This window comes from Puntigrus tetrazona, chromosome 3 (assembly GCF_018831695.1).
Source record: "Puntigrus tetrazona isolate hp1 chromosome 3, ASM1883169v1, whole genome shotgun sequence".
Classification (NCBI taxonomy): domain Eukaryota; kingdom Metazoa; phylum Chordata; class Actinopteri; order Cypriniformes; family Cyprinidae; genus Puntigrus; species Puntigrus tetrazona.
This window is the reverse complement of record NC_056701.1, coordinates 29,588,655-29,612,123: the sequence shown is the minus strand read 5'-3', so window position 1 is coordinate 29,612,123 and position 23,469 is coordinate 29,588,655.

Genomic DNA, 23,469 nt, shown 5'->3' with positions numbered 1-23,469 from the left:
TGGGCTATATGCCATATTTCTAGATAGAAGAGCGGCACCACCCCAGGAGGGATGAAGACCATCTCTTTTCAACAGGTCAGGTCTGCCCCAGAAACTCATCCAATTGTCTATAAAGCCTATGTTGTTCTGCGGGCACCACTTAGACATCCAGCCATTGAGACCCAGCAGTCTGCTGTAAATCTCATCACCCCGGTAAGCACGGAGGGGACCAGAGCATATTACATTGTCCGACATCGTGCTTGCAAATTCACACACCTCTTTAATATTATTTTTAGTGATCTCCGACTGGCGTAGTCAAACATCATTAGCGCCGACGTGAATAACAATCTTATGAAATTTACATTTAGCATTAGCCAGCCTTTTTAAATTTGACAAGATGTCAGACGCTCTGGCTCCCGGTAAGCATTGGACTACGGTGGCTGGTTCACGTTCCGTACAATAGAATCGCCAATTACTAGGGCACTTTGATCAGGTTTCTCAGTGGGTGCGTCACTGAGTGGGGAGAACCTGTTTGATGTTCTGATTGGAACGGAAGAGCTGTGTTTTGACCTGCAACTAGCCCTCCTCACGGTCACCCAATTGCCCTGCTGCAGGGGCTCTGAAGCTGGAACCGAACAATGTACATGATTTACTGTACTAGTTGCATCGAAAGCAGTATCTACAGCCCTCGCATTCTTACTGTCCTCAATTAAAGTTTGGATGCGTGTCTCTAATTCTAAAACCTTCTTTGTCAGCCCTAGCAATTTCCTGCATTTATCACACGTGAAATCCCTGATCGCTAACAGAGAAGGATAAGCTATACATGTGACAGACGTTGCAAGTGACGATGCAGGGAGAAGCCATTTACTCACCGTAAGGATTCACTTACCACTCTTGTTTTGATGAGCTTGTGAAAACGGAGCGAACGAGCGTGAGGAACAAATGAACAGGAGCGGAAAAAAGCCCACAATAGGCGGGAAAACGTCTGTGAGAGCGTAAAGTGAATCGGCTAACGATTACTAACTCACCGCCGAGTTTTAGATTAAAGCGAGTCGAATTTTAACAGCAGTTAAACAGCAGTCTAATTAGTTAGATTAATTTGATAGTATCAACGGTATGTACACGGTTAAATTATATTTGATCACTAGAGAAGAGGTGATGAATTGAAAAGCGAAGCTACACGCAGCTACAAACAAACAAATCAACCTCTCAGCAGACAGGAGCAATAAGGCATTATATGTCATGTGTCTTGTGAACCTATTGTTCTTCACTCTCATGTTTGGTCTCATTGGAAAGGTCTCAGTGCGATTAGTAAATTGGTCCCAATTTCACAGTAATCACTTATATTATGCAAAAGATTAGAATTTGGTAAAACTGTGTTCTGTTGTGTCCTCCTTTTGGGTCTCTGAACGTGTTCCAGCCAGGTGTGACACTGGAGCAGAGGGAACCTAAACACCCAAAGGTTTTACAATTACATTTGGTATCTCTTTGTCTGGTCTGAGTATATAAGAAAATGACAAAACACAACAAGGCGCGATTCTGTAGCCAGATCGGCCCGTAGTGTGGTGTGTGTCCTTCATCTTTTTAAAGACCAGGTATACTGACCTTTTAAGTTTGTTTTATTTTGTTTTGTGTTATTTTTGTACTGCTGATCAGTTGTGCAAATGTTTATCAATTATACCAATTTGGAAACTGTTCTTGCCTGACAAAATAAATCTTGGTTAACTTATAATATTGTCTGAAATAACTTTTCTAGTAGGTTAGTGACTTCTGAGGTTTTCCGCATTGTTGGTGTGCTAGGGTGAATCAGATCAACGATCGATGGATGGGAGCCGTCTGGAGATCTTGACTTCTGGCCACCAAACTGGCTTAGCATGCTTTTACTTAGGGAGCGCATAAAAAATTAGTCTAGATGGCTGCATTGAGGTAAGCGATCTACGGGGTAGCCTCTGACTAAGACCTGGACTAGCCCAGATGTGTCGTGAGTCTGTTCTGGCCAAACAAGGTCTCTAAGCGACCCAGACTCCTAACGAACGATAAGTCGAAACTAGGAAATATTATAGTTAATTAATGATCCAAATTTAATCACAACTAGAGGATCAGTAGTTACATTTTAATAAATAGTACTAAAATCACGAAGAAGGATTGGAGTCAGATAAATTTATGTGTAAGGCCAGTACTATAATTGGAAATACAAAGATTAATACATATTAGTGATTTTTAATGAGACGCAAAGAAAAGACCAAACACACATTGACTTCGACCAGGGGCCTCTGGATTCCGTTCTGCAGGAAAGAGGGGACCCTTACATTTTATTATTAGCAGACCAGTCCAGAGCATTTATATATGTTATCATTATTACAGTACATCTTACAGTCAGTGCTTTGGACTATGAAATGGACATGTGCTCTGGAACAATCTCCTAACTCTGTTCAGGAAAGCAGACACACTCTGCCAGTTTAAATCTAGATTAAAGACATCTTTTAACTTAGCCTACACATAATACACTTGACACACTTTTTATTATTCAAATCCTAAAGGATTTTTAGGCTGCATTACTTAGATTTGCTGGAACCGGGAACACTATCTAAAATACGATGCACTTGTGACATCGTAAAAAAAATGGCATCTACGCTAATATTAGTCCTGTCTCTTTCTCAATCTGTTTTCACGGTTTGTATCCAGACTAGATGGTGGATCAGCACCCAGAGATTATGTTCATCAGAGACCAGAACACCTAGATGTGCCCTGTTGACAGATTACCAGATCCTGATGAACACACACACACTAAGTCATTTACACTATCTGACACAGCTGCATTTAAAATTGAACTGGAAGTTAAGTGCTGGGCGTCCGGTCAGATAAGAAGCAGCCCCAACTGAGTCTGGTTTCTCCCATGGTTTTTTTCTCCATTCTGTATGGATGGGGTTTTGGTTCCTTGCCGCTGTCGTCTCTGGCTTGCTTTGTTAGGGACACTTAACTTCTCTAGTGATTTAACGTCAATTGATTTACAGAGACCGTCTCTGCATTTAATAACAAATTGGTCCTCTCGTCATTATACATCCCTGTCATTTGTATTCTTCTGCTTTATACACAAACTGTAAAAAAATGGTAGTGCCCTAAGAACAATATTAGTGAAAATTTGATATGAAATTTTAAATGCTAACGAGAAAAAAAAATCTTTTTTAGATTTGAAAAACAGACTAGAGTCTGGGCATTTCTGATCTGAGAAAGGAGACTATCCCAAGTCTCTGTTCTGGGCTAACAACAGAAAAGGCACGTGCTCCTCTCATTTTAGCCTTGTTCTCTACGGGAACATCCGGCAGAGTCGAGTTCGTAGATCTGGAGTGATCTGGACAAGGTATGAGAGTTTTAACTACTTAAGACATTTAAAAACAAACAGTAGAATTTTTAAATTCAGTACTTTACATACAGGAAGCCAGTGAAGTGAGATGAATCCACTTGATGATCTGTATGACTCTCTCTAAATCTCCACCTGTGGTTGGTGTGTAGTGCCGTTGACCAGTGGCTGCCATCGCGTCCATCCAATTGGTTGAGAGACAACCCCACATGACTGTAAAGTGCTTTGGGTTGTGGAAATACACAATAAAGTGCTGTATGAATGACTTAATTATTCAATGCAACGTGTGCCATTTCCTTTACATTTGTAAGGTAAATCATTTATATTGTGATTACAAAATAAAAGCTCAAACCATCACTCTGAGTTTATACGTGATGTCCACATATTCATTAAATTACAGTGGCAATAGCATCCGTCGTCATATAGAATTGGCCAAATATTAACAATATTTTTGGTAGGATTGTACAACAGTAGGCCGTTAGTAACATTCTTATGAGTGGAAACACATTGAGCTGCAGCTATGTTCATTTGAACCTAAACATTCTATTACTAGTATGATGCTTGGAATGCACACTGCATATGATTCACGATGAGCAGTCTTCCCATGAAGGTAATCTTTACAGAAATGCAAGAAATAATCATTAACTTATCTATAAATTCAACAAAATTTTGAAAATGTTCCTTAATAAAATCTGAATGCTTCTTCAGTGTTACTTCTGATACTGGTCTTCTGTTTCTTTCTATGCTTGACTCTCTTCATAACACTGTTTGAGTCTTTAAATGTGGAGTCACGTGACAACATGAAATTAGCTTAGCAAGGTATTATGAATAACCTAATTGTGCATTACCATATAAAATTACATGGTTTTTATTTGAGTACACCATAAAAATCAATGTACTTCTCTGATACTGGTCTTCTGTGTTTTTTCATATAATTGGCTCTCTTCATCTACATAATGTTGTCAGTCTTCACCATGTAAACGTGGGCTATCTGACAACATGAAAATAAACAAGGTATGTTTAATAATTCACATATTTATTATGAAATGAAACTAGAATGTGTTTTAATGTGGAATACAATTATAAAATCCATATATGTAGTTCTGATACTGGTCTTCTATATTCGTTCCTATACTTGACTCATCTACATGACGCCGTTTGAGTCTAAAATGTGGGTCACGAGACAACACAAAATGAACAAGGTAGGATGAATAACCCCAAATGTGCGTGAATATAAAATCAGAGCATGTTTTTATTTGAGTACACCATAAAATCTATGTACTTCTGATACTGGTCTTCTGTGTTTCTTCCTATTCTTGACTCTCTTCATCTTCATAACGCCGTTTGATTCTTGAACATGAACCTGGATCATGAGACAACATGAAATGAACAATATATGATGAATAACACAAATGTCAGTTATAATGTAAATTCAGAATGTTTTTATTGAAATATAACACAAAAACAATGTACTTCTGATAACTCTGAGTTTGAGTGTTTACCATGGTAAATGCAGGTCATGTGACAACATGAAACAAAGTATAATGAACAACTCAAATGTGTTTTACAGATAAAATCCGAATGTGTTTCATTTGAATACATCATAAAATCAATGTACTGATACTGGTCTTCTGTGTTTCTTCCTATGCTTGACTCTCTTCATCTACATTACAGATTAAGTAGACATTTGAATTAAATGATGCTTGTATAATATTAAATAAAACATTATTAATATTAGAAGTATTAGATCAAGCAGTAAAGCTGCTGGCTCCCCTGTAGAAGCCTTTGTTGTAATGTGTGATGTACATTAAATTAAAAAGTCTTTAACACATTATGTATTTTAGAGTTTTGTTCCAATAAAACCATATGATTTCTTGCTTTTTTTATTAATTATTGTTGTGTCAATGCTATTTGTGTATTTTATATCATTTTAAAGGCTATAGTTTACTTCTATTTTATTTACCACAAACAAAGTTTAAATTTAATTTTTCTGTACTTTGTTTTAATTGGTTAAAGTAATTGTATTATTAAAAAAGTCTGTCTAATTAATTGTAGTAATTCTATCTATTACTTTTGTAGATTCCATTTTAATGGTTCCAATTTTAATAATCAAAAACATCTGTAATTAATAGAGACAATTTATTTTCCAGAAATAAAAATAGGCTACTGCATATTTGTCACCAAGCCAGCAGAGGGAGCCCTTACCTCTGGGTGATCTGTGATCACTCCCTCTGCTGCTACTTCCTGTTAGAACACTATAAATGCTGTAGCAGGCCTCTCACCTGCAGGTTGCATTGTTCACCTGTTTGGATTGTTATCGGATTGTTGTTTCTTGTTTCCTTGATTTGACCCTGTCTGTCTGTTGATACTCTGATTGTTTGCTGCCTGACCCGACCTCTGCCTGTTCTTGGATACTGTTGTTGCCTTGCCTCTGATACACCTGTTTGACGCCTGCCTGCTTTGACCATGCCTTTGCTCAATAAAAGCCTGCACATGGATCCATGCGCCCTCAGACCCTCATTCGTGACAATATTTACATTTTTCTCTAAAATAAATCCAGGTAGATACTCCTTAAACTTTTTAAATGTTATTATTAGCAGACCAATCCAGAGCATTTATATATATTGTCATTATTAAAATTCAAATTCAAATTCAAATTTTATTTGTCACATACACATACATACATGGTACGACATGCAGTGAAATGTTCTATTACAACCGTCCAGCATCAAAATAGAAACAAAATTTAAATGTATATATAAATATAAAATATAAAAAATATGTATAAAAAGAAGTGTGCAAAGTAGGATATAAAAATAAAAAAAAATAAAATAGAATATAAATATAAAGTATAAGATATAAAGTGTAAGTGTAAAGTGGCTGTGCAATGTCCAGTGCAAAGTGGCTAGTGCAATTGTCCAAATGTAAGTGGCGAGTATCTGGGAAGAGGGGTGAAACATGGGAATTCCGGTATTTAGGTGCTGGGTGTTCTCTGGTTCAGACTCCGAATGACCTGCGGGAAGAAGCTCCTCACTCATTCTCTGTGTTTGCCTTCAGGGAACGGTGCGCTTTCCTGAACGCAGCAGAGAAAAGAGTCCATTGTTGGGATGGCTGAGGTCTTCCACGATCTTCCTGGCATCCTGGTACAGCACCGCTTGTTGTAGATGTGCTGCAGTACAGGGAGCTTTCAGTGCGGATGGTGTGCTCAGCTGACCGCACCACCTTCTGAAGAGCTCGCCTGTCCTGCATGGTGCTGTTTCCAAACCAGGAGATGATGTTTCCCGTCCAGGACACTCTCGATGGTGCAGGTGTAAAAGTTCTGAGCATCTGAGATGGGAGTTTGAGAAGTCCCTTAAAGCGCCTCAGATGGTATAGACGCTGCCGGGCCTTCTTCACCAGGGTGTTGATGTGACAGGACCAAGACAGGTCCTGCGTGATGTGAACACCCAGGTACCGAAAACTGTCCACTTTCCACTGGGGTCCATGGTGATCATGATGGGATGGTAGAGCGCACCTGCTTCGTGCTGAAGTCCACTATTAACTCCTTTGTTTTGCTGACGTTCAGGAGCAGATTGTTCTCCTGACACCATCTCTCCAGGTTGTTGATCTCCTGAAGCGTAGGCCATCTCATGAAGTGTTGGAGATCAGGCCCACCACGACAGTGTGGCGCCAGCAAATTTAATGATGGTGGTGGAGTTTGTAGGCCGGCCACAGTCATGTGTGTACAGCGAGTAGTACAGCAGGGGGGCTCAGAACACAAACCCTGAGGGGCTCCAGTGCTGAGAGTGAGGAGGATGAGGTGTGTTTTTCCCATCCAGACGGCTTGTGGTCTGTCGTGTCAGGAAGTTAGTGATCCAGTGACGCAGGGATGGGCTGAGTCCCAGGACCTCCAACTTCGAGGTGGCGTGGAGGGAACTATGGTGTTGAACGCTGAACTATAGTCCACGAACAGCATTTTCACATAGTTCCCTTTCCTAAAATCCAGGTGGCTTGTGGTTGTGTGGAGGTGTGTGATGGCATCCTCCGTGGGCAGGTTTTGTGATAAGCAAACTGTAGTGGGTCGAGTGTGTCCGGTAGTGATCACGGTGATGAAGTCTCTGATTTAGTCTCTCAAGCACTTCATCACTACAGACGCTGTCAGAGCTACAGGGCGGTAATCATTAAGGCAAGATGGTTGAGGTTTCTTCGCACAGAAACAATGATGGACTCTTTGGAAACACGAGGGGACTGGCAGACTGTTTCAGGAGAGATTAAATATCTCAGTGAACACCGGGTGCTAGCTGGTCAGCGCAGGCTCTCAGAACCCGACCTGTGATGCCGTCAGGTCCTGCTGCCTTCCTGGTGTTCACTCTCCTGAATGCCCTCTCCACGTCGTGCAGGCTCCTGGAAATGGTGAACGCGATTTCCTCTCCGGCTCTCTCAGCGCGCGTGCTGTTCATCATGCACGCTTCGTGGCGCTAAGCGTGATTAGCGTGATTAGCTGCAGCCTCGAAACGAGCATAAAGGTGTTTAGCTCTGTCTGCCAGAGAAGCATCCGCGCTCTCCACTCTGGAGGATGGCGTTTTATAGTCCGTGATGTTTCTCAGTCCCTGCCAAAAAGGCTCCTAGAGTCACTGTGTTGAAACTGTGACTCTAGTTTCCTCCCGTAGCGCTCTCTTTGCCTCTCTTTACCGCTCATGCACGCTGACATGTACGACGCAGCCTTGTATTCTGACATATCCCCGCTGACAATCCCCGTGATTATAGGCTGCGGAGCGGATCTCAGAGAGTCGCGGATAGTTTTGTCTACCCACGGCTTCTGCTGGGAAACGTCCCGATAGCGGTTTCCCGGAATGAATCCCACCACCGCTTCCGTGAACATGCTGACGCCCTCGGAGCTACACCTGAACATGTCTGCGCCATCCAGCCGCCTCTGCAGAGCGCCACCGAATGGTCAGACCAGCGTGACACCTCCCCTCTGTACCGGGCTTCCTGTTTCAGCCTCTGTTTGTAAACAGGTACGAGGAAAATGGCGGCATGGTCCGATTTACCAAACAGTGGGCATGATTTTGCCTTGTAGCTCTCTGAAGGGTGTGTAACAGTGATCCAGTGTCTTTCGCCCTGGTGGGGCAGGTGATGTGCTGGTGAGAAGTTCGGCAGTGCGCGGCTTGAGGTTTGCACTGTTAAAATCCCCAGCACAATGAGGCGGCGTCCGGTGCTGTGTGTCTGGTGTGTTGTGGAGGTGGTTGTGTAATCCCATATTGCAGCCGTCCGTGTCCGCTGAGGTGGAATATAAACGGCGCTGACTATGACCGAGCTGAAATTCCCGTGGAAGATAGAAAGGGCGACATTTGATGGTCAGAAGTTCCAGGTTTGGTGTGCAGGAGCGTGAGAGAGAACAACGCTGTCGCGCTGTCGCACCAGCGATTGTTCACCATCAGACACACTCCACCCTCCTCCCGTGTCTTCCCGACTCCATTGTTCTGTCCATGCGGTAAACGGAGAAAATCCCGCCGGTTGTATGCGGCGTGGTCCGTACCGCTGGGTTCAGCCATGTCTCGGTGAAGCAGAGGAGGTTGCAGTCCCGAATGTCTCTCTCTGGAACTTGATCCTTGCCCTGAGGTCATCGAGCTTGTTTTCCAGAGACTGGACGCTGGCTAACAGGACACTCAGGTAGGGGCGGCTGGTGTGAGCGTGCCTCAACCTGTTCCTGACGCCGCGCTTTCCCTCGTGGGACGCCGGTGCGGGTTGCGTCCTTTGTCTTTGTCAGGATCTCGCTCGCCAACATGGGTCCGGGTTTAAAAACTGGCGAAAGTTGGGTGCATTGTACACCAATAGATATAAGAGTGGCTCGGTCGTATGTAGTGTAGTAATAGCCATCTTATATAAAGAAAACAAAAGTTTTGCAGACTGTCCAAAATGCTACTAACAATTAAAACTAAATGATACATATATCATACCTAATGTCTTTTCTCAAAAATCTACTTTTACACATGATGCTGTGGTGGTCTTTCTTTCTACTATTCAATAAAGTGAATAGAATACCATGTGTACTGTGTATCTTATTAATACTTATCAAATAAAAGAATACAACATTCTGTGTGGTCTTTTCTTCTTGATAAATCAGTAGCACATCACAATGTGTTTACAATACAAGGTGTCACTCAAATAAACAAGGCAAACTTACAAAATTGGGAAAACGTCCCGTTTTCCTCAACACCCCTGTCTTGGAAGTTTGCTCTATCAATCAATCAATCAATCATTTTTATTTATATAGTGCTTTTAACAACACAGGTTGCATCAAAGCACTGTACAGTATAATGTAGAAGAGTACAATGACAGGGATGTATAATGACGAGAGTGACCAATTTCTTATTAAATGCAGAGACGGTCTACACTAGAAGTTAAGTGTCCCCAACCAGCAAGCCAGAGGCGACAGCGGCAAGGAAACAAAACCCCATGCATACAGAATGGAGAAAAAAAAACCTTGGGAGAAACCAGACTCAGTTGGGGTCAGTTCTCCTCTGACCGGACGCCCAGCACTTAACTTCCAGTTCAATTTTAAACGCAGCTGTGTCAGATAGTGTAAATGACTTAGTGTGTGTGTTTGCATGTGTGTGTGTGTGCATCAGGATCTGGTGATCTGTCCACGGGCGCAACTAGGTTTTCTGGTCTCTGATGAACATAATCTCTGGGTGCTGATCCACCATCTTGTCTGGATACAAACTGTGAAAACAGATTGAGAAAGAGACAGGACTAATATTAGCGTAGATGCCATTCTTTTCTACGATGTCACAAGTACATCGTATTTTAGGAGTAGTGTTCCCGGTTCCAGCAAATCTAGGTAATGCAGCCTAAAAATCCTTTAACGGATTTGAATAATAAAAAGTGTGTTATGTGTAGGCTAAGTTGTGTCTTTAATCTAGATTTAAACTGGCAGAGTGTGTCTGCTTCCCGAACAGAGTTAGGGAGATTGTTCCAGAGTTTAGGTGCTAGATAGGAAAAGGATCTGCCGCCCGCAGTTGATTTTGATATTCTAGGTATTATCAAATGGCCAGAGTTTTGAGAACGCAGCGGACGTGCAGGACTATAATGTGATAAAAGCTCGCTCAAGTATTGAGGAGCTAAACCATTCAGGGCTTTATAGGTAATTAATAAGATTTTAAAATCTATTCGATGTTTGATAGGGAGCCAGTGCAGTGTTGACAGAACCGGGCTAATATGATCATACTTCCTAGTTCTAGTAAGGACTCTGGCTGCTGCGTTTTGGACTAGCTGAAGTTTGTTTATTAAGTGTTTTTAACAATAAAGCATTACAATAATCTAACCTCGAGGTCATAAACGCATGAATTAGTATTTCTGCATTAGAGGTTGAAAGCATAGGTCGTAATTTAGATATATTTTTAAGATGCAGTTTTACAGATGCTAGAAACATGATTTTCGAAGGAAAGATTGCTGTCCAACAGCACAACTAGGTTCCTAACTGATGATGAAGAATTAACAGAGCAGCCATCAAGTGATAGGCTGTGTTCTAGATTATTATATGTGGGGTTTTAGGTCCAATTATTAGCACCTCTGTTTTTTCAGAATTTAGCATTAGGAAGTTACTCATCATCCAGCTTTTATATCGACTATGCATTCTGTTAGATTCTCAATTTGGTGTGTATCACCAGGCTGCGCTGAAATATAGAGCTGAGTATCATCAGCATAGCAGTGAAAGCTAACACCATGAGTCCTGATAATATCTCCCAGAGGTAACATGTACAGGTTGAAAAGTAACGGTCCTAGCACTGAGCCTTGAGGAACTCCATATTTCACTTTTGAGCGATATGATACCTCCTCATTTAATGCTACAAACTGATAGCGGTCAGATAGATATGATTTAAACCATGCTAAGGCGCTTCCTCTAATGCCAACATAGTTTTCTAGTCTATCCAAGAGAATGTTGTGATCGATAGTATCGAATGCTGCGCTAAGATCTAATAGCACTATTAACGAGATAAAACCATGATCCGATGATAAAAGCAGGTCATTAGTAACTCTAATGAGAGCAGTCTCAGTACTATGGTGCGGTCTAAATGGAAATCCTCACAGACACCATTTTGTTCTAAAAGGAATACAGTTGTGAGGATACTACCTTTTCTAGTATCTTTGACAGAAAAGGGAGATTAGAGATTGGTCTGTAATTTACTAAGTCTTTGGGATCAAGATGTGGGTTCTTAATAAGAGGCTTAAGCCAGTTTGAAGGTTTTGGGAACATATCCTAATGACAATGATGAATTAATAATGTTCAAAATAGGATCTATGACTTCTGGAAGCAAATCTTTTAATAGTTTAGATGGAATAGGGTCTAACATACTTGTTGCTGGTTTAGATGATTTAACAAGTTTGTAAGTCTTCTTCTCCTAAAGTAGAGAAAGAGTGTAGTTTTTCCTCAGGGGATCTAAAGCTCACTATCTGATGTGAAACTGTAGTTGACGGCTGCATAGTTACAATTTTATCTCTGATGGTAAATGATTGTAAATCATTTTATCTCTAGTCTTTACTCTCTTATCTTAAAGTTTATGCATGGAACATAACACATTTTGTTTTTGTCATACTTGCTCAGTTTGACATACACTTGTCCTGTTTCTGTAATGACGGGTCGAAGACAGGTGGATCCATATGTGACTGAGTTTATTCGTGGTCGGGCAGGCAGGGTCAAACAGGAGCAAACGATAATACACAAGGGAGATCCAAAAGATGTAAAAGATAACAGGCAGAAGGTCGGTAGGCAGGCAGATATCAATCACAGGAACAAACACGGTCTAGGTCGGCAACAGGTAATCAAACACAAGAATAAACGCTCGGAATTGCTGTAGAGACAAACAAGACTTCGCAATGAGTGATGGTGGGGAAGTTCATTATAAAGGGTGATGGAAATGAGGAACACCTGGCGGCACTAATCAGCCCAAGGCACGGGGTTGTGGGAAACTGAGTCTGAATCAGTACTCTGGTGAGGGCTCCCTCCGGTGGTGGTCGGAGAGAGCCACAGAGGTGCTGTTCGTAACAGAGCCCCCCCCCTGCGAGCGCCTCCGGAAGCGAGGGGTGATTCGACGCCGGGGTCTTCCACGGGGTCTGGGAGCAGGTTTGTCGGGGTGGTCCTGGTGAAAGGTGGCAATGAGTGCGGGATCGAGAATGTCTCGAGCAGGTATCCAAGACCTTTCTTCATGTCCATAGCCCTCCCAGTCTATTAGGTACTGCAGCTCCCTGCCTCGGTGTCGTGAATCCAGGATTTCCCGAACCTGGTAGGCCTCCTCGTCATCGATGATTAGGGAGGCGTCATCGGCAGCGACCTCATCCTGGTCCCTCTCTCTCCCGGGCCACCGGCGGGTTTAAGCAGTGAGACGTGGAAAGTAGAAGCAATCACGGTAATTAGCAGGAGATCGAGACGGTAAGAAACTGGTGTGACTTGCGCAATGATTTTGAAAGGACCCACGTACCTTGGACTTAACTTCTTGCAGGGTAGCCGAAGACGGAGGTCCCGGGTCAATAGCCAAACCCAGTCGCCCGGTGAGTACCCCGGCCCCTCTCGGCGATGGCGGTCGGCTTGTTCTTGGAACCTTCTGACTGCTCCTCAGAGATGAACGTGAGCAGAATTCCAAACTTCCTCACTCCTTTGCAGCCATGAGTTGATTGCGGGTAGTGCTGAGGGTTCTCCAGACCAGGGAAATAGTGGAGGTTGAAAGCCCAGTACGCATTGAAAAGGAGTCAGCCCGGTAGATTGTTTTCTCAGTGAGTTCTGCGCATACTCAGCCCAGACTAGATAGCGGCTCCAATCGTGTTGATTGTCGTGGCAGTAACTCCGCAGAAATTGAGACAGTTCTTGATTCAGACGTTCAGCTTGACCATTGGATTGGGGGTGATAACCTGACGATAGACTCACGTTAATGTTGAGTTGAGAACAGAAGGCTTGCCAGACTCGAGAGGTGAATTGTGGGCCACGGTCAGATACAATATCTTCGGGTAAGCCATAGAAGCGGAACACTTGCTGCAAAAGCACCTCAGCGGTTTCCCAGGCTGTGGGTAATTTAGGCAAAGGTATGAACCTGCATGACTTGGAAAACCGGTCAACAACCGTGAGCACCGTGGTAAAGGAATTGAAGACCGGTAGATCAGTTACAAAGTCGATGGCAATATGAGACCATGGTCTATCCGGTATGGGTAGAGGTTGTAGGAGTCCTGCTGGGCGTTGATGAGAGGTTTTAGAGATGTTGCATGTTTCGCACTGTTGAACGAAGTGCATGGTGTCCGAGCGTATGGTTGGCCACCAGAAACGGTTTTTGACTAGCTGAAGGGTGGCTGTGATGCCTGGATGACCGGCGCTGGGGTTATCATGAACCCAATGGAGAACTCTTGGTCTTAAAGCTTGAGGCACATAAGTTCGGTTGGGTGGGCATGTTGGGGGAGCTGGTTCAGAAAGTTGTGCCTCAGAGATCTCAGTCATGATGACCCACTGGATTGGAGCCACAATACGAGCTGACGGTAGAATGGGGTCTCGAGAGAATTTGCAGGGGGTGTTCTCGAACTGCCTGGATAGGGCATCTGCCTTAGTGTTCTTTGAGCCTGGGCGATATGTAACCTTAAAATCAAATCGGGAGAAAAACAGAGACCATCTAGCTTGTCGTGAATTTAAATGTTTGGCGGACTGGATGTACTCAAGGTTTCTGTGGTCGGTCAGGATAGTGAACGGGAATTTTGCCCCCTCCAGCCAATGCCGCCACTCCTCAAGAGCGGATTTCATCACGAGGAGCTCTCTATCCCCCACAACGTAGTTGCGCTCAGCTGAGTTAAGCTTACGAGAAAAGTAGGCACATGGGTAAAGTTTTGCTGGGTGCCCGTGACGTTGTGACAGAATGGCTCCAATACCTACATTCGATGCATCAACCTCAACTGTAAACTCCCGGTTGGGGTCTGGGTGATGGAGTATCGGAGCGTACGTGAACTTTTCTTTGAGTAGGTCAAATGCTTGGATGCTGTCGGGTGACCATGATAGGCGATGTGAATTCCCTTTGACTAGAGAAGTGAGGGGAGCAGCTACGAGACTAAAATTGCAAATGAACCTTCGGTAGAAATTAGAGAAGCCCAGAAATCGTTGTAACTCCTTGACTGTGGAGGGGCGCGGCCACTCCACGACTGCTTTGACCTTGTGCTCGTCCATCGTTACCCCCTCCGCACTGATGATGTACCCTAGGTAAGCCACTTGGGTCTTGTGGAATTTGCATTTCTGAAGCTTGGCGTAAAGTTGATTATCTATTAGGCGTTGGAGAACTGACCTGACGTGAGTGACATGAGCATCGAGGCTATCGGAGTAAACAAGGATGTCATCCATGTAAATGATGAGGAATTGATTTAACATGTCTCTAAACACCTCATTCACAAAAGCCTGGAAGACCGACGGACTGTTCGCGAGCCCGAACGACATAACGAGGTATTCATAGTGCCCAGATGTTGTGGAAAAGGCTGTCTTCCACTCATCTCCCTCTCTAATACGGATCAGATTATAGGCGTTTGGAGATCTAACCGTGAAAAACTTGGCTCTGCAGAGTTGTTCCAGGGAGGCTGGTACTAGTGGCAACGGGTAGCGGTATTTAACTGTGACCTCATTCAGACTGCGATAATCAATACAGGGTCGAAGGCTACCATCCTTCTTCTTGACAAAGAAAAACCCCGCGGATGCTGGTGAAGTAGAGGGGCGGATGAATCCCTTGGCGAGTTCATCCTCGATGTAAGATTTCATTGCCTCTGATTCTGGTTGTGAGAGGGAGAAAACACAACCTCGTTGAGGAGTGCGTCCAGGTATGAGGTCAATGGCACAATCATACGGACGGTGAGGTGGTAGTTGAGTTGCACCTTTTTCACTGAATGCTATGGCTAAATCTTGATATTCACCAGGAATTTCGGGTGGAACGGTGACCTTTTCTTCAGAGGGAAGTGGCTTGGAAGGAGATTGATGTACGGGATTGTTCAGGCATTGCTTGTGACAGTTTGATGACCAATGTGTTATTTGATGATCGGCCCAAGATATGGTGGGATTGTGAATCTCAAGCCAGGGTAGTCCAAGAACGATGCGATGTTTGGGAGATTGGATTACAAAAAGGCGAATAGATTCAGAATGAAGGGGGCTTGCTTGCAGTATTAGGGTTTCCGTGACCGATGAGACATTTCCAGGTCCGAGTGGGCGCCCGTCTAGCGCCGCCACTGCTACGTGAGGTTCACATGGAACGAGAGAGATTCCGTTAGATTCAGCAAAAGTTTTATCGATAAAATTGCCGGCCGCTCCTGAATCAATGAATGAGTTTGAGATCTTACCGATGCAGCTTGATGGCACTGAGGACGTGTGGGGCAAGAAATTCGGAAGTGCCCGGCCTGACCACAGTAGAGACACAAGCGTTCACGCACTCTTCGATCTCGCTCCTCGAAGTCTAAGTGGGCTGAACTGATCTGCATGGGCTCTGGTGCCGTTGATCGAACAGGGTTTTGAACGAGGAAACTCGCATACTTGCCGTGGTGCGCTCTGAGAATATTATCCAGCTTGATAGCGATCTCCATGAAATCCTCAAGCGATCTGCCCTCATCACGACAAGCCAGTTCCTTTTGTAGATCAGTGTTCAAGCCTTTTCGATACATCAGCTTGAGAGATGATTCACCCCAACCTGGGCGGCAAGCGTGCGAAAGGGGAGAGTATAATCAGCTGCAGTGCTGGTACCTTGAGAGATGGCGAGCAGCTGTTCTCCGGGTTCTTTCCCTCCAGCTACATGTTCGAAGACCCCCCTGAATTCATGCATGAAATCGTTGTAAGAGGGAAAAGACATACGACGCGCCTCCCAGGTGGCTGTGGCCCATTCGAGCGCTCTCCCAGTGAGCAGAGAACAGATCAGAGCAACCTTGCTGTCTTCTGTGGGGTATAAACTGGGTTGTTGGCTAATAAACAAAGAGCATTGTAACAAAAACCCCTTACATTTTATGGATGATCCGTCGATTTGATCCGTCTGAATGAGCGGGTTGGCGGAGTCACGGTTGGTTGAACGGGTTGAGCGGCATGTTGGCTTGGATTCCCAGTAGCGAGAGTTAACGTGTGGATCGATCTCACCAGTTCCTCAGTTAAAGTGGTGAGCTTATGAAGCTGATGCTGGTGCGTGGTGAGTATAGAGGCTTGGGACGAGACTTCTGACATCAACTGATACATTTCCGCTGGATCCGTGGTGGCGAAAGTCTTCTGTAATGACGGGTCGAAGACAGGTGGATCCATATGCGACTGAGTTTATTCGTGGTCGGGCAGGCAGGGTCAAACAGGAGCAAACAATAATACACAAGGGAGATCCAAAAGACGTAAAAGATAACAGGCAGAAGGTCGGTAGGCAGGCAGAGATCAATCACAGGAACAAACACGGTCTAGGTCGGCAACAGGTAATCAAACACAAGAATAAACGCTCGGAATTGCTGTAGAGACAAACAAGACTTTGCAATAAATGATGGTGGGGAAGTTCATTATAAAGGGTGATGGAAATGAGGAACACCTGGCGGCACTAATCAGCCCAAGGCACGGGGTTGTGGGAAACTGAGTCTTAGAGCGAACAGTACTCTGGTGAGGGCTCCCTCGGTGGTGGTCGGAGAGAGCCACAGAGGTGCTGTTCGTAACAGTTTCTGTTAGGACATTCATTTGAAATACGTTAAAATAAAGATTAACCCAAGGTCATCTGTTTCTAGGTATCACAATTTTGCTTACAATAATTCTCTTTTATAACACCTCCAATTAGCCAAATCTCAGTGCTTTGTTTCATAAAAGTTAAATATCGTCTGAGTTTAACTCTCATTGGTTTTCTATTGTTAATTTCACAACAGCATGCCCCAATTTTAAATGTCTTCACAATCCACAAATTAACGTGCGCCTCTTCCATTGATTAGACTTTTGACTTTTGACTAATAGTTGAAATGATGGATCTGGGATAGAATCCTGCCCATAGGCCGTCTTTGTCATTTTGAAACTCTGTTCGGACACTTGTGTTTGGGGAGATTATTCTGTCACCTCCAGTGATGCCAATGTTTTGTCTATAAAACAAAATATTCCTTCACATTTCACCAATCATATAACATTGTTGTTATAATTATCATGTAACTGATGTATTGAAAGCATCTCATCTTTTATCCAATCCTTAGGAGCACTTAAGTCATTGTATGAATCTCTGACCTCTGGGTGGAGCACTCTTAACGTACTTTTACATTGTAGAAATATGTCTGTACTCAGACTTCAACATGTCAAATGTTCTTCTACAGTACTCCTCTCTTTCATCATCATCACCGTACCAGATAATAGTTTTGATTCTCTTAAAGCAATTTTTGCACAAGTCACCCATAACAAATCCAGCTTTTTGAATATATAACACCTGATGACAAGTCATACATTCATCCTCTCTAACAGTGATCCAGTAACTCTGATATCGTGACAACGGTTGGCCAAGTTCCTATAAATAAAGCATATTTCTGAACATTTTTATTCCATCAAATGCAGATTTAACTTTTCTTAAGTATATTGTTCACATACTGTTACCAAATAGCAGTATATATATATATATATAAACATACATTTCTTGATAATATAAAAAGATAGCGATTACCAGTAAGTTGAAATGGTCAAGTCCATCTAAGTTTCCAGCAACCTCTGTGTCGTACATCCTGCTGTAAGACATGTCTGATCTGGTCAATGTTAGAGTTCTTCTGTCCAACTTTCTAAACGCGTGTGACTTGATATGACTTTACAACACCAATTTTACCAGGTACATGACGTGCTGAATGTACTTTACTAATAGGGGTTGTCTTTCACCTCTCCTACACTTTCTAGCAGATCTACAGATCTTGCCACAGATCATCCTAAGGAGTTTCCCAAGGCCAGTTTGCTCCAAAAGAATTAGCAGGAGTAATCCTGTCGCAATGATTAGTATCATACAAAAATTATATATCATACACATATTATCCCTCTCAAGGTTCTGTAGGTGCTTGCTGAGAAGCCTCCTAGAATTAAGACTTTTTCAGTAACTGTCTTGTTCATTACAAACCATATGCTTTTAGATTCCTGTAGGTTGCCCCTTTCTTGGAAATACTGTTGTTTAGCCAGCATAAAATATAGCGGAAACGGAGGCATACATCGCCCATTTTCCTGAATGTTATAATTCACCGTCACAGCAGCAAATACATTCATATCAGTCTCAATGGGTTCAGACAACAGTCTACTAATGCCTTGGTTAATATCATTCCTTCTCTTATTCTCATTTGTTGCTACATCTTGCAACAGATCAAATAACCTAAACTGTATTACCATTTGATCAGTTTCAGCAAACCCGTCTGTTATCAACCTTTTCCAAAACAGTGGCTCTTTTAAAATAGTTTGAATCATTATCCTGTCTGCTTAAAGACACTAACCAATGCTTGCCTTTAACATTTGAAGCTGCTCTTTGGCTATAAATTTTCTCACAGCTCAACTTCTCCTACACACACAACCTTCCCAATAAATCTCATCAACTGTGCACACTTATTCTCTAACTTTGTTACCCAATGCTTATAGCACTTTGTTATGCCAAATCCCATGTAATTGCCAATTGTACGTAGTTTTAGCACTTCGTTCAACACTTTGATCAGTACAATCCTCCCAGAATTTGTCTGTTACAATACTGATCTGATAGAACAGTTTTTGTTCTGTGAATATTTATTTCATCCTTAAGCTATCTCAGCCTTTTCTAATGGACTCACTGTACCATTTTAAACCAGGAAAAGGATTTCTTAACTTATGCAAAGTCTCATATAGTGTATATTTTCCTTTGTATATTGATCTTTGCCTTCTTCAAGAAAATTTCTCTCTCTCCTCCTTTTTCTAACTTTTTCTCACTAGCTATCAATTTCTCATTTGGTTCTTAACGTTTTTTCCTTCTGGACCTCCAATGTTTATCACAAAATTTGCATCCATCTCATAGTCAGGATCAATATACTCAGAATAGATCTCATTCCTCTCCTCAGTCTCTTGATCAACTATCATCAAGTTGTCACTGGATTTTGTAAAAACCCAGAACGCTATAATAAGTATAGCTACATTTATCATGGTTACCACAAAGATTGGTTTGCTTAAGCAGACCTGTTTCCATTTTCACTAACCCTTGAACACCTCTCTGTCTGAGCCCAACACTTAGCTCCAGGTTCCTTGTCCTGTAAAATATAACACAAATCTGAGATTGTGTTCAGTTTCTTTAAGTAATTGTAAGTTCTGCTGTTACAGATCTTAAGACTGTTTTGTGTGTAAAAAGACTTTTCTTCTATGATTGGGCTTCATTCCCTTTCTAAAAGTCTTATTACATTCAAAACATATGTATTCCCCTTCTATGGGGTCTATCACAATTTATTATAATTAATAAAATGTCATACTTACGGTGCCAGACAGCCACGCCACTGCCAGTGAACACTTTTCCTTGTTTCTCTGCCTTAAATCTTACGCTCTGATATTCTTCCTCTGAGCATACTTAAGTTTCTCTCCTTTTTGGTCCATCCAGAGACATACTACTAGCTGTTTTATTGCTTCAATAATTCATTCCTAGTTATTATTTCTTCATGCATGAATGAAACTCTTTTAATAAACCCACTAATGCAGGCATATTTTTTTAGAAAAAAGTAATTTTACCTCTTCAGTTCAATTTCTAATTGTTAAGTAGCTAAACTTACATTTCTTTTACTCCACAGTCTATTTTGCAACTCCTCTACTGTATGATTGTCAATCATGTTTATCACCTTATCTTGTTCAGTAATCATATTTGTTAAAAAGGTTTGGTTGACTCTTAATTGTCCAATCTCAACTAAACATGATTTTTAACTTGACATTTGTCACTAGACTATTCTTTGTCTTTTCCAAAAATTCATTCTTTCTTTATTTGTTAAAATTACAATATTATATATGCTTCTTTTATGCATTTATCCCATTTTCAATTATTGTAATTAGATCTAAAGAAGTTTTTCAAAGATGTATTCCTCTCAGGTGAATAACATAACACTTTATTTAGTTTCTTTAAAAGCTATTCTTCTAAATTTCAGCTAAATAAGTGGTTTTATCTCAGCAAATTGCTTGATGTCTCCCCCGACTCAATATTAAATCTTCTTAAATCACTTTTACAATTGTTTTAGCTGATGTTTCTTTTTTTTTTTTTTTTTTTTTATTTCCTAGCTTCGATCTTGGATTTAAAGGTCCTTTTTACATCCATTAACTATTCCTTACTAACCCGTTGTTGTGTAATTTTACAATAATCATTCAATTGTTTTATTGTACCCTCTTCTCTTACAATTGTCACATTTTAGCCTTATTTGTCAGTATCTTTTATCTAATAAAACTTTGCCCTTTAATTTTTAACATTAGGATATTTCATGTAATCATGTACTTTATGAATGGTGTTATTTTCATTTTCTTTGATTACAATTCTACGCCTTATTTCTTCTAATTCATCCATCTCTCTGCGCTGTTTCTGTGTCATCTGTGGTATGTTCAGTTTGATGAACTACTACTAGATCTAACTCTTTTATTAGATTGTAAAAGTCCTTCCACAGCTCACTGTACTAAACAGGCTTTCTATTCAATGTTGAAAAGCTGTTCTGTCTTCAGATTTCTAAGTTTACATTCACCGTTAAAAACCGAGCACGCCTCTCCTCGGGAGAACGGAACGGTCTCTTCCCCCATGCATGCACGCTGGTGTTCTCGTGGGTCCAGGAAGGGCACGTGAAGGGACTCGCCACGCCGCCAAAGAAGCACACTGTCGGACTCCGTAGTCCAGGCGATGACTGCGCACGTGTACCGCTGACGGGCCAGGTTGCCGAGCTGTTTATCCCTTCAAAACTGCCGACCGGGAAGAAGGAGGCGAAGCCGCGGGAAGAAGCCGCCACTCCTCGCGCCCAGGACCAGAGAGGGGAGCGTGTGCAGCCGCCGACTCCGCCCCTTAACTGGACCCTTCCCCTTGAAGCACTAACTGACCTGCACTTCCCCTGCTGCACGACGAGGACACCAGTTCCCCCGTTTATTTGGACACATTTTCCCCTGGACACTTTATTTTGTATATTTTTCTGTTAATAAATAGCCTCCCCCGAGGCCTGACGCCATGCCCAATCTGTCATTGGCTCCTCCCGCCACAATATATATATATATATTGTTGACTAATTGTTAGTTGACCAGAAGAGGCTTGGCAGGTTTTCCTTTTAACAAAGACGTTAGGGGTGATGCAGTCAGACTAAAGTTTCTAATGAAGCATCTGTAGAAATTAGCGAAGCCCAAGAATTGCTGTAATTCTGTTACCGTGGAGGGTTGAGGCCATTCGGTTTCAGCTTTTACCTTGATTTCATCTATTTTGACATCCATCCTGCTCACGTGGAATTTCCACTTCTCTGCCTTGACGTACAACTGATGTGATAGGATTGTCCTGACATTGGTTATGTGTTTGATCTCTTTTTTTGAATAGATCAGGATATCGTTGATGTAAGCAATGACAAATTTGCTTGTGATATCATTAATAAAGGATTAGAAGAATTCTGGTGAGATGGTGAGCCCATACGGCATGACCTGATACTCATATTGCCCCATGGTGGTTAGGAAGACGGTCTTCCATTCGTTACCTTCCTTGATGCGAATCAGGTTGGACGCACTTCTCAAGTCCAGTTTAGTATATATTGTAGCTTCCCTCAATTGTTCTAATGCAGAGGGGACCAGTGGAAGAGGGTAGCGAAATTTGACTGTGACATTGAGTCCCCGGTAATCAATGCAGGGTTTGAAGACCTCCATCTTTCTTCTACGTCTACAAAGTGGCAGGTGATGTAGACAGGCGGATAAAACCGGACTTGAGCGCCTCTGAAATATACTCATCTATTGCCTGACTTTACATTCAGGATAGCGGGTATGGTGAATGTTTGAGGTATGTTTCTATATGTTTCTATGTTTCTATAAATTTACTTTTGTATCTGTCCAAGAGTTATTCAATGATTACACAAATACTTTGTCCACTAATTTTTAATTTTACCAAAATCAATTACATAAATGGTCCCACTCTTACATCGAAAAGTAAGTACAATGCACTGTTCACTTTGCATAGCAAAACACTTTTGCTGCTGTTGAGGTTGGATAGAGGGAAGGTTAAAGGCAGGTTTGGTGGTATGGCTAGGTTTTAGGGTGGGTTAAGGTGTAAGGGATGGGTCAGCAGTTTAATTATGAATGTAATTACAGAAAATAAATAGAGATGTAATTAAATGCATGTATTTTTGATGAATCAATAAATCATATTTTCCAGTAAATGTATTCCTGTCAAAAAATAAATAAATCAGATGGTCATGGTATTAATACATTAATTAATTACCTACAACCAGAAGAGAACTGGCCCCCAACTAAGCCTGGTTTCTCCTAAGGTTTTATTTCTCCATTCTGTGATGGATGGGGTTTTGGTTCCTTGCTGCTGGCTTCTGGCTTGTTTAGTTGGGGACACTTAATTTCTAGCGATTATCATTGATTTGATTACAGAGACCGTCTCAGTACACATAAAGTTTTAGGCAGGTTTGAAAAAATGCTGTAAACAAAGAATGCTTTCAGAAAGATAAATAATGATTATATATTATTTTGTCAATTTACAAAATGCAAAGTAGGCGAACAAAAGAAAAACCTAAATCAAATCATCATTTGGTGTTACTACCAAACCAGCATCAATTCTTATAGGTACACTTGCATAAAGTCAGGGATTTTGTAGGATTATAGTCAGGTGTATGATCAACCAATTATACCAAACAGGTGCTAATGATCATCAATATCACACATAGGATGAAACCCAGTTATGAACTGACACAGAAACAGCTGTGTAGGAGGCTTAAAACTGGGTGAGGAACAGGCAAACTCTGCTACCAAGGTGAGGTTGTGAAAGACAGTTCAGATACAAGATACAAGGAAGTTATACTGCATACTGAAGTTATACACTCTCCCAGACAAAGATTTCTAAGCAGACTGGGGTTTCAAGAAGTGTTGTTCAAACTCTTTTGAAGAAGCACAAAAAAGGTAACATTAAGGTTCAAAACCGCATTGGTCAGCCAAGGAAATGCAGCAGATAAAA